The sequence below is a fragment of the Helianthus annuus genome, chromosome 11, assembly GCF_002127325.2.
Source record: "Helianthus annuus cultivar XRQ/B chromosome 11, HanXRQr2.0-SUNRISE, whole genome shotgun sequence".
In the NCBI taxonomy this organism is placed as follows: Eukaryota; Viridiplantae; Streptophyta; class Magnoliopsida; order Asterales; family Asteraceae; genus Helianthus; species Helianthus annuus.
Window position 1 is genome coordinate 160,837,462 of NC_035443.2, and position 11,389 is coordinate 160,848,850.

Consider the following 11,389-nt stretch of genomic DNA (forward strand, 5'->3'; position numbering starts at 1 on the left):
AGAACACAAATCCCTCCAATCGACCCATGAGACTCCAGCCACTCCAGACAGCAAGTTCCAATACAAACAGCTAACGACCTACAAGCATGCAAACAAGTGTGTCAGACAACGCTGGTGAGTTCAAGGTTTTGTTACCGAGTTTAGTTTACCAGATGTATATACAAAACAGTTTACAAGTTGATTTTATGTTGTTATTAACTCGATTACCGAAATGGCTACAAGATGTGTTTGCCCAACCCCAATGTCTCTATAAAAACATTGGTCATGCTTTAAGGAAATTAGTTCACGCCCGACCATCCTGGTACGGTGTGAGGGTGCCAAACCTAATAGCGCTATCAACTAATAACCTCGTTGCCTCCTCGGCAACTGTCGGTAGATGTAAGGGGTCTTATGTGATAGAAACTGAGTAATAATAACAAACATCCCAATAACTAGCATTCCTCCCTGGAACGTTACCCGATATCCCTCCCGGGATGCATGCTTGGAAAAAGAGCAGTGAACTCACCTTGGTTTGCTCGGTTTGACTAATTACTTGTTAACAGTTGAACAAAGACGTCCTAAAAGGGTTACCGATAACAATCAGTTTTACATGCCTTTGCGTACAACTAATTCACGTATTCAAGGTTCACATCAAACATATTCATGGCTCACGTAACGCACACACGCAATCCAAACTGAACAAATGCTTAACATGTAATCGACATATACATACATAATCTACTAACACATACTTCAACCCAACTATTAAATATGTACGACCCAAAGATAAAACATGTATGTAACACAATGACTAGCACATCTAAAACGTTCAATGTTCAGTCAAACTTCATCATGTACGGCCCAATACCAATCAACTAAACTAAGTGGATGTGTGTGTGTTCAATAAGCGTGTGCGGCCCACCATCCCCATCCAAAGTTCCATTCAATCAACACAGCCGCCCATGTGATTTCTGTTCGGCCCAAATATCAATACCCCCAATGCAATAAATGAACTTTGGTAATTGCGTGTGACATCTCAGCCCACCATTACATGTTTCGTGAGTATTTTGACTTAAATCCACAATTCATGTGCACGTGACAATGGGCCGAAAGGAGTTTGGTATCCAGTTTAAAGGTCCAATAGTGATTAAGCTAGGTGTGAGTTTGTCAGGCAATTGCATGTACAACAAGTTCAATTACTATTTATGAGTTTGATAATTTATTCAGTCATCATTAATCATCACATTAAATCGATTAGTTTACTAATTACATGTCATCATACAAAGCCTCACAACATCATATACTACAACGATCTATCGAACAGTTTCTGATCATGCAAAGCCTCACATTACATCGATTATATCAACTAAGCACGCACTCAGATTATTTTATAAACAACACTAAACAGGTTCTGATCATGCAGATTACTAGTGCGTATCACGATTATTTTCGTATGAAATCAAACATCCAGACAACTATGTTAATCCAAGTTACCAAAACAATCAACTCAAACAAGAGATTTAGTATACTAACCAAGATGTTCGACTAAACAAGTTGATGTCCTCAGACTACAAGATCGCTTCGAGAGGGGGGGGGGGTTTCTTCAGTCGTGCGTGATCTAGGGGAAAGGCTGTAGGGTTTATTATTTAAGTTTGTGCCCTACTAAAACTAATGTGATACCAATACGAATTGTAATGTGATACGAATTAAAGTGTTGTGGCGGTTGGGCTTCTCAACCGATCTGGGCCTATGATCACTGACTTGGGCTTTAATCAATTTATATATTAATAACCGATCTGGGCCTATGATCACTGACTTGGGCTTTAATCAATATATATATATATATATATATATATATATATATATATATATATATATATATATATATATATATTAATGGGTTGGCGGGTTTCATAAAATTGAGGTGTGGCCCAATTAAAACGACTATTATAATACGAACACGAGGACATAGCCCAATCATATACACGGCACAGGATTCGGGCCCAATTTACACACATTACACACATATTTACTCAAACACCTAAAGCGTTTAGCTATTATGCTACAATCACAAGCGTTAACCAATTTATCGTCGCAGGGAACATACGAAAGAGAAATACGAGAAACAAGATCACGTGACGAAGAGATACTGACCTTGAAAGTTAGGGTTGTCACAATAATGCCCACAAGGAGAACTCCTTATTATGGATTACCATTTATACATACGCAACTGTCAGGTGTATGCCTACACCCCGTGCTTAAGTCGTTGCCATTTCAGTGAATGAGCCGAGGATATCCAGGACATGGCCATTAACCCCCCAAATGCCATATATCAAACAAAACAGATTAAAACAGGTTATGCAAATATATTAATCACAATCTGATTTAAACAATTACACACCCGACCAAGCGGTATTATTATAATACCGTATCCCAAGCCCGTATAACGGAAAATAAGTTAAAAGTATTTACCTGAGCAAATTATACAAATTTATCCCAGCCGTATACAAATCAGCAAGTGCAAAGTATCTTTCACTGGGCTCCTAAATCTGGAACGAAGGTTTTAATAACCTATTAGATTCCTAACGGGTCTTACTTAAGTTTAACTTAGACCGGTTAGTTTTAAAGAAATGTTCACGGTTCAAAACGTAAGATTAAGCGAAGACCGGAATAGAATATGATTTAGACTCAAAAAGTTTGAAGACTTGTATAATATGGGTAAACTAAACACATTATGTATTTTGAGATAAAAATGATAAGGTTTGACCCGTTTCGGTTCATTTATGCAAACTAGTTACATAAACCGCACCGAACGCGAAAAATGCATAACGGGTATACAAATGAGTCATGAACAGGTTTCCTAAGTTAATATGCCTTAGATATGTTGTGATATCAGTATGATACCTTCCATTATGCCCAAAACAAATTTAAAATCAATTTAAGCCCCATATGGGTATTTTGGTCATTTTAAAGGTTATAAAAGAGATTAAATATTAATTTGAGATTCTGGTCTTAAATGATCAGTAAAATTAATTATTTTTTCAAGTCATATCAGTAGGGTATTGCATAAATGTGAAATTTATCATTTATAACCAAACTATGCACCGTAGGGGCATTTTAGTAATTTCACATAAGCTTTAAAGGTCAAATTTGGAAATCTGAGTTTAAAACTTTTGCTTACTGTTAAAGTATAAAAATTTACTTAAAACATCAATAGGTATTAAGTCTTATATGTTAAAAATAGTTTTAATCCATACTATGCGTTTAAAACGCATAAAAAGTCGTTTTAAGCGATTTTCAGGTTATTTAAGGAAAGCTGAGATTTTTATCAGTCCAAAAGGCTTAAAATATTTTATTTAACATATAAAATCAGTAGCAAAAGGTTTGGTATCAAAATGTTATGCAAAACTCATTTTATTAGCAAAAAGGGTATAACCACAATTACCGAATCAAAGCAATAACCCTATGTTATGATCAGTTTAAAAATAATTAAAAATCTTCAAAAATCCCAAAATATTATATTACATCAGTGGGTAAAAGGTTTGGTGTCAAAATTCGGGTTTAAATAGGCTTTATGCTAAATATGCCGTTTAATTAATAAAAAGCTTTCAAATTACGATATTGAGCATAACTCCTAATTTAGACCTCAAACTGATGTCAAATTTTTAGGACAAGTTTATAAATCAGTAACAAAGGTTTTTGTCCTCTTACATTTTCAAAAATCTTGTTTTAATGTAAAAAGGGCATAATGGTCAACTTTTAAGCATATAACGGAAACATGCGAATGAATCGGATAAATAAGGAACCAAGTTGTATAACCTCAAAGGGTTATACTATCCTATAACATGGTCCTAATGGAACTCTAAGGCATATATAAACTAAGTTAAATCGGGTCAGAACCGAAAGTTAAAGCAAAAGTCTACTTTTGCGACTTTCGGTTCCGAACCGAGCCTAAACTCAAAATTGTCGGGTTGAACATGCTTAGACATGTTCTTACATTATTTACCAAGTTATATAAGTGTTAAAACAGATTTCATAGCTTCTACTTTGTTAATTATGAGTTTATTTGCAAAATAGCTTTCTGTTGCTTTTTAATATTAAGTTTGACCCGACAATTGACCTGGTTAGAGTGGAAATCAGAGGGTGCCCTTTTAAGGGTTTATTACCCACATAATTACCAACTCATAGCCACTTTCAATTCAAAAAATGACTGGACCATTAGTGATTAATTACTAAGTCAAAGCTTAATTACAACGGCTTTGACTTTAGGTCATTAAACTAATAAAACACGAATTAGAGAGGCTAAGAATGCTTAAAAAGGCTCTTAGCACGAATTAGGAGCTTGTGGAATCTTGCTTGAAGCCTAGAGAGTTCCAGAGAGTGAGTTTAGAATGATATTTGAAAGTGTGCACAAGAACTATCAAACAAGAACCCTTATATAGGAACTTTAAACTCACTAGATCAATCCAACAAGGTCTATAGGTGATTCCTGATCATCACAGGTGTCCCCTATGCATGAAATACCACTGGTGCAGCCCCTGGGATCGAAAACCATGCATCTAAGGCGGTGGAACAGGCTGAACAGGCACCTGTCAACATTTTTGGGAGCTGGAAACTTTTAGGCGGCCCGCGTAAGATATAGGGTAGTCTTACGCGGCCGGTATGAATGTCAGATCCGGTCAACAAGTTTCAAATGTTTCAATTTTCGTCCCTGGTCCTTTAAAACATGTTTTAACTTTCATTTATTGCACTTTTAACCCCCAAACTTGAATTTTAAGGACTCTAAGTCATAAACAAACTTCGTTAAGCTCCCAGTTAGTTATACGATCACCGAAAAGTCCTGAATTTCAACGTTGATGCTTTTAACCCCTTATTTACGAATGTTAACGTATTTTCCTCATACGATATCGAAACCTTGTGAAATTTTAATCACTTATTCTTGGGAGCATATCTAATCGTTATAAAGCTTCGGGTTCGTTAAAAGGTCACTCAGAGGTATAATTTAAACATGTTGACACTTTTAACCCTTGCGGTTTGTAAACTTTCACTTTCTTCCACAAACGGCTTCATACGATTCATGATTCATTCGTTTAAGGGTATAAACATCGTCTAGGGTTGTTGAAAGGAAAAATTATCAAATGTTGACACTTTAAATCCTTCTACACACATACTTTCTTTGTTTGTCAACTTTAGTCCCTGGAATCAATTTGTTACTCGTTTAAAGTCCATGACACGTGTCGATATTATATTGGACATGATTTTACGAGGTGTTACATCCTCACCCCCTTAAAAGAAATCTCGACCTCGATATTTACTGAAATAAATGAGGGTACTTCTGTTTCATTGTGGACTCAACCTCCCACGTGTACTCGGGACCTCTACGGGCATCCCATTTAACTTTCACTATCGGTACGTGCTTCCTTCGAAGCTTGTTAACCTGTTGATCCTCTATCGACAAAGGTTTTTCAATAAACTTTAAGCTCTCATCTATATGCACATCCTTATGCGACATGGCTAACGATTCATCGGCTAGACACTTCTTCAGATTGCAGATGTGGAACACATTATGAATTCCACTATGCTCTTCAGGCAGGTTTAGCTTGTAAGCAACCTGTAAGTGCAGTTCCTGCCGAGTAACTGTCGCTTATCAGTTCTGTGCCAACCAAAGCAGAAGTCCAAGTTAAAGTCAATGATAATGAAGATTATCAATTGCTGAAGGCATTCCGGACGACTTTCTAGTGTTTCGGATTATTGTATTGTTTTTTATCCCGGACAATGTGTTTTGTCCGGGTTTAGTCCCTAGCCTATATATATGTGTGTATTGTGTAGATTAGGGCAACTCTTGAAGCTTTGTGCACCTCTCCCAACTTGTTCATTCTCCTGGTGTGAATTCTAGAGAGAGAGAGAGAGACTATGTGTTAGTGAGAGAAAGCTAGGGTTTAGATCTTTGTGATCTAAACTAGCTTGTAGAAGATGATGTATACTCGTTTGGTATGTAATCTGTGATGATTGTATTGAAATGAATGAGTTTGTCTTGCATCTTCTTCTTCATCTACCCTGTTCTTGTTGTTCACGTCTTGAATCAAGTGCAATGTTTTGATGTATATCATCGATCCAGTGCTTTCACACGACCAATCCGACACATTCGATGATCTCAAATGGTCCTATGTACCTTGGGCTTAACTTGCCCTTCTTGCCAAAACGCATTACTCCTTTCCAGGGTGATACTTTAAGTAACACTTTATCACCAACCTCGAATTTCAGAGGTTTACGCCTTTTATCTGTGTAGCTTTTCTGCCTATCCCTGGCGGCTTTGAGATGATAACGTATCTGCACGATCTTATCTGTCGTCTCCAGGACTATGTCAGGTCCTGTTAGTTGGACATCTCCAACTTCTGCCCAACAAACTGGCGTCCTGCAATTTCTTCCATACAAAGCTTCGAAAGGTGCAACTTGAATACTGGAATGATAGCTATTATTGTATGAAAATTCAATCAATGGAAGATAATCATCCCAACTTCCACCTAAATCAATAACACAAGCTTGTAGCATATCCTCGAGCGTTTGAATTGTACGCTCGCTTTGACTGTCCGTTTGAGGATGATATGAAGTGCTGAAATTTAACCGAGTGCCTAGGGATTGCTGAAAGCTTTTCCAAAAATGCGATTTATATCTCGTATCCCTATCAGAGATGATAGACACTGGCACCCCATGGAGAGATACAATCTCGTCCACATGTGTGTTTCCTTAATAGGTAAGAAGTGGGCTGACTTAGTCAGTCTATCCACTATAACCCAAATAGTATCGTTTCCTCGCTTTGTTTTTGGTAACTTAGTGATAAAATCCATAGTTACCATCTCCCATTTCCATGTGGGAAGTTCAGGCTGTTGTAGCAAACCTGACGGCTTCTGATGTTCAGCTTTAACTTGTGCGCACGTCAGACATTTGGCCACATAAGTGGCTATAGATTTCTTTAAACCTATCCACCAATAATTTGCCTTTAAATCCTGGTACATCTTATCACTGCCAGGATGAACAAAATACTTGGAACTATGGGCTTCTTGGAGGATAACGTCCCGAAGTCCTCCATAGATTGGAACCCATATTCGTCCATTCAATCTTAGGATCCCATCCTTGCCATATGATAACTGCTCGGCAGTTACTCCCAACTTTTCATTCAGATAGTTGGCTTCTAATACAGCTTCCTTCTGAGCGGCTAACAATGTTTCATTCAAACTGTTCTTCAATTCAATTCTTCTGGCATTGATTCTGTTGGGCTTAACCCTTTCTTTCCTGCTCAAAGCACCGGCGACCACATTCGCCTTACCTGGATGGTATCGGATTTCACAATCATAATCATTTAGTGTCTCCATCCATCGATGCTGTCTCATGTTCAGGTCCTTCTGATTAAACAGATGCTGAAGGCTCTTGTGATCAGAATAGATCACACACTTAGTCCCATACAGGTAATGTCTCCAAAGCTTCAGTGCAAATACAATGGCACCTAACTCCAAATCGTGGGTGGTGTAATTCTTCTCGTGCATCTTTAATTGTCGGGAAGCATAGGCGATAACCTTGCCTTTTTGAATAAGCACACATCCCATGCCAGTGTGAGATGCATCACAATATACTACAAATTCTTCAATCCCCTCAGGCAATGTCAACACAGGTGCATTGCTTAGCTTCTGCTTAAGTAGTTCAAAGGATTCTTGTTGCTTAGGACCCTAATCAAACTTGATATTCTTGCGGGTTAATGAAATTAGGGGTGCAGCAATCCTTGAGAAGTTTTCAATAAAACGCCTATAATATCCTGCCAGACCCAAGAAACTACGAATCTCTGTGGGCGTCTTCGGTTCTTGCCAATTCATGATAGCTTCAATCTTAGCGGGATCCACCTGGATACCACGCTCACTAACCACGTGTCCAAGAAATTGGACTTCACGAAGCCAAAACTCACATTTTGAAAACTTGGCGTAGAGCTTCTCATGCTGAAGATGTTTAAGAATACATCGGAGATGCTTCTTGTGATCAGCCTGATTCTTTGAATAAGTAAGAATGTCATCAATGAAGACGATGACAAACTTGTCCAAGTAGGGTTTGCAAACGCGATTCATGAGATCCATGAATGCTGCTGGTGCATTAGTGAGCCCAAAAGGCATCACTAAGAACTCGTAGTGACCATAACGAGTCCTAAATGCAATCTTGTGCACATCTTTATCTCTAACCTTCAGCTGATGGTAACCTGACCTCAAATCAATCTTGGAAAAGTAACTTGCCCCTTGCAATTGATCGAACAGATCGTCGATCCTGGACAATGGATATATGTTCTTGATTGTGACATTGTTCAGTTCTCGATAAATCGATGCATAGACACATCGATCCATCCTTCTTCTTTACAAACAGAATCGGTGCTCCCCAGGGAGATGAACTAGGTCAAATAAACCTTTTGCCAATGATGTGTGTAAAATGCAACATATAAATCACATCAATTAAGGCATAAAACTAACCCTTTTTAAGTACTAATGTTGGAAAAAGAGTGTTTTTGTCTTACTTTTGTATTTTCAGGATGAAATGAGCTCAAAATCACAAAAGAAGCAAAAAGACAACTAATTCTAGCATAAATACAAGAAAAGGAACAAAAGTAGACTGCCCGGACCCTCAACGGCACCTCCCAAGGCAAAGAAGAGAAAAGAGAGACTGAACACGCCCCGTGTCCAGCGAACACGGGGGCGTGCCTAGGAAGCAGCAGAAAAGACAAACCAGTAGAAGCTTCCATTGCCCACCACGGGGCCGTGTCCAGTGGGCACGAGGGCGTGGTGAAAGTACAGCAGGCGCATTAATTGTAATTGCGAATTACAATTAATGAAGAGAGAGAATGTCAGACGGGCACGGGGGCGTGTCCAGCGGACACGGGGCCGTGCCCAGCCTTCTGTTCAGCCTATAATTAGGGGAGCTTGGTTTCATTCCATTTCATCCCTTGGCACACCACCTCTCTCACACTTCATCCACCACCCACCACCACCATAACACCATCATCCACCACCATCATCCATTGTCCATCGTAGAGTGTGTGAGTCGTCTCGGGATCCAAGATTGATAGTAAGAGTTCTTGACAATCAAGGCCATGTTTGCCTAAGTCTCTTACATCACTTGGTGAAGACAAGTGTTTAGTATAATACTTTTTATTTTTAATCTTTTGCACTTTTTATTTGGTTTTGTATTAATGACTTTAATAACTAGTTACTTATATTGAAGGTGATCTTTCCTTATCGTTTGTCCGTGGTGTCTTGGCGTTATTTTACTGTCTATATAAAATAAAAGATTTTCACCATTCATATCTCCACGGTCTATATGGAGGTATGTTGGCTACCTGGTCGGGGGTTAAGGGAACGGTTTGGTAAAGGTCTTGCCCTTGTTCAGCGTTTAGAGGTCCTGCTTGGGACCTGGGTCAAATTTAGTAGGATCTCCTTCAATGCCCATAGGTATTGGATGGCGGGGATCCAAACTCTTTGACCCCCTCATAAGTTAACTACTATTAATACTATAACCCGGCTATTTAGGACTGTATCCCTGCTGACTCAGACTACTTAGCCGAGGGTAACGTCACCGCTGAAAGCGGGGCCTACCACAATTTGCATTAATAACTTAATTCATTATCTTTCAATAATCCGACCCTTTAGGATTGTATCCTTGCTGACTCAAACTACTGGGTTGAGGGTAACGTCGCCTTCAAAAGAGGGGCCTACTACAATAACTAAGATAATCTCTTAAACAAGTGCAAAAGTGCAAAAATAATCAAAGGTTATACTAATACACGTGTCGGATCCAAGTGATTCATCTTGTCTATCTGTTTTTATTTTATTTTATTTTTTTTTAGCATTTAGTTAGTTTTTATTTTTCTTAGTTTAAAACATTTTTCTCACTTTTTGATTTGATTAGACGTTGAGGATAAACCGGTATTAAAAGCTCTTGTGTCCTTGGACGACCTCGGTATCTTACCAACACTATATTACGTCCACGATGGGTGCACTTGCCCATATGTGTGTTTAGTGTTAGTAAACATCGTGTTTTATAAATTTAAAACTTGGCTAAAAGTGTAAAAAGGGGCTTAAATACTCATCAAAAATATATTACACTACACACGCATCAAGTTTTTGGCGCCGTTGCCGGGGACACAAGGATTTTAAGAAAAGTTAGGAATCAACGGCCTAATCATATTTTTATTTTTCTTTAATTTTTTAGGATTTTTTTCTTAGATTTTCAGCTTCTGCAGAGCTCAACACGGGGCCGTGCCTGGTCGGACACGGGCCGTGCTCAACATCATTACTGGCAGTTTTTGTTTTCCAAGTTACAGAAGGCTGACCACGGGGCCGTGCCGGTGCAACACGGGGCCGTGTCCAACTTCCAGTAACTGGGATCTGGAAAAACAATCACTGAAACTCCGACCACGGGCCGTGTTCGCTCAACACGGGGCCGTGGTGAACCTTCTGACCAACATTCTTTTTTGTTTTAATTGCAGGACTTGGAACCCGACGCCACCCTCACGTAGTGTATGAGCTCCAGTTCCAATAAAGACATAAAAGAACCACTAGAAGAACCCGAACGCTTTCTCAGAAAAAGGTTAAAAGCCAAAAACCAAGAGAAGGTTTCGGGTGATCCACCTCCAATGGCGGACCAACGTACCCTTATGGATTATCTACGACCCACCGTAGGTAATCTAGGCGCCGCTATCAATGCTCCGAATGTCGAAGCCAATAACTTCGAACTTCGGCCGCATTTGATACAAATGCTCCAAAACTCCGCAACCTTCCACGGGCTTGCGGACGAGGATCCCCATCTACATATAACTAATTTCTTGGAAATATGTGATACCTTTCGGATCAATGGAGCATCAAACGACGCCATCCGCCTCCGTATGTTTCCCTTCTCACTAAAAGACCGAGCGAAAGCTTGGCTCAACGCCCTCCCAGCTGGATCGGTAAACACCTGGGATGAACTAGCCCAAAAATTTCTATATAAGTATTTCCCTCCTGCTAAAACTGCTAAGTTAATGGCTGAAATTAATACATATTCACAAGAGGACGGGGAATCCTTATATGAAACTTGGGAAAGGTTCAAGGAGCTATTACGCAAGTGTCCCCATCACGGCCTCGCAATATGGCAACAAGTATCCACTTTCTATAATGGATTGTTGTCACACACTAGGCAGACACTTGACTCTAGCTCCGGGGGACTTTTAGGTAACCGACGCCCACACGAAATATATAATCAGATTGAGGAAATTGCTCAAACTAATTTTCAATGGCACACCCCTCGGGGAAATAAGTCTATCGACCCGGGCGCCCATAAGGTCGAGGAAAGCACTTCTTTACAAGCCCAAATCGAGGCCCTTTCTTCAAAAATAAAAAAA

General features: G+C 39.3%; 1 non-coding gene across 1 annotated transcript; it reads right to left on the reverse strand.

Annotated features, from left to right (window-relative positions):
- Positions 1–11,023: 11,023 nt before the first annotated feature.
- On the reverse strand, positions 11,024–11,130 carry LOC118484515. The gene has a single exon (XR_004873625.1). It is a non-coding gene; the product is annotated as a small nucleolar RNA R71 (small nucleolar RNA).
- Between the last annotated feature and the right edge of the window lie 259 nt (positions 11,131–11,389).